This window comes from Tupaia chinensis, unplaced genomic scaffold (genome assembly GCF_000334495.1).
Source record: "Tupaia chinensis unplaced genomic scaffold, TupChi_1.0 Scaffold148073_1, whole genome shotgun sequence".
In the NCBI taxonomy this organism is placed as follows: Eukaryota; Metazoa; Chordata; class Mammalia; order Scandentia; family Tupaiidae; genus Tupaia; species Tupaia belangeri.
Genome location: NW_006207923.1, coordinates 12,289 through 13,601, shown reverse-complemented (window position 1 = coordinate 13,601; position 1,313 = coordinate 12,289).

The following is a 1,313-nucleotide window of genomic DNA, read 5'->3' as shown; positions in this document are numbered from 1 at the left end:
GACACCAGGGTGGGGGCGCAAACCTTGGTCGACTACATGGGAGTCCAGCGACATAGCCATTATGCTAACTGCTGGTCCCTAGAAATGGTTTTTGCCTAATGTCCTTTTTCTGTTTTAGGATCCCATCAAGGATACCATGTAGCATTTAGTAATAAGTCTCCTCAGGTTCCTCTTGCCTATGGCTGTTTTTGTTTGTTTGTTTGTTTGGAGAGGTTTTCACTATAGGGCACGTGCGTTCGCCAGAAAGAGACAGAAAACGCACGCACACGTGCCCAGCATGAGTTTTATCGACCAGGTCCAGGACTTGAACCGCGATCAGCTACATGGGAGTCCAGCGACATAGCCATTACGCTAACTGCTGGTCCCAAGTTCTCTCTTTTTGTCATAGTTTCTATGCTTCCAGGATCCAAATGATCCATCTCATCTTTATTGTTTTTTAGATTTTTTTTTTTTTTGCCAGAGGGCTTGTGTGCTTGAGAGAGAGAGAGAGAGAGAGAGAGAGAGAGAGAACAAAAAAGCATCCTCCCCACATGGGGAATGGCCATGATGCAATCTCTTCTCCATTTGTCCCTCCTTTTGTGATTTGGGCATGTACCCACATGGACCTGAAATGTTTCTCAAGGCTGAATTTGGGACTCAAATCGTGCATATGGCCATGTGGGATCCAGCAACTTTAACCACCCTGCTATGGGCTGGCCCAAACCACCTTTTCTTTTTCTTTTTTTCTTTTTTTAGTTTACTATAGGATGTGTGCATTGGCCAGATAGACACTGAGGGAAATAAAAAGAAAGAAAACGAGAAATCATACCACCAGCAGAGATGACCGCATTGCAATGTCTTCTGCTGCAGTCTCCTGATGATTTTGGGCATGCATGCACATGTGCCTGGTGTATTTTTCAAGTCACTTGGCCTGACAGTCGAACTGCTCACCCAGCCTTGTGGGATCCGGCTGTCTTAACCTCCACACCACGTGCTGCCCCCCAAATAGCCTTTTCTTAATACTCATCAGATTTTTACTGGTCTTAAACCACTGAAGTGTCTATCACAGGAGATTTGCTGGATAAAATATTGTACATTGGAACAATGGAATACCATACAGCTAATAACAAAGAATAACCAAGTCTGGGTAATTTAAGAGATAGAGGTTTTTTTCAGCTTACATTTTGGAGGTTCAAGGTTCAAAGGCCATATCTAGGGGTGGGGGCTTCTTGCAGAGTCTCAAGATTACAACACAAGGGCAAGAGCACAGTGGCTGTATCCATCTATGTCTTTTTCTCTTTTTTTTTTTTTTTTGCTATAGGGCACGTGCCCTG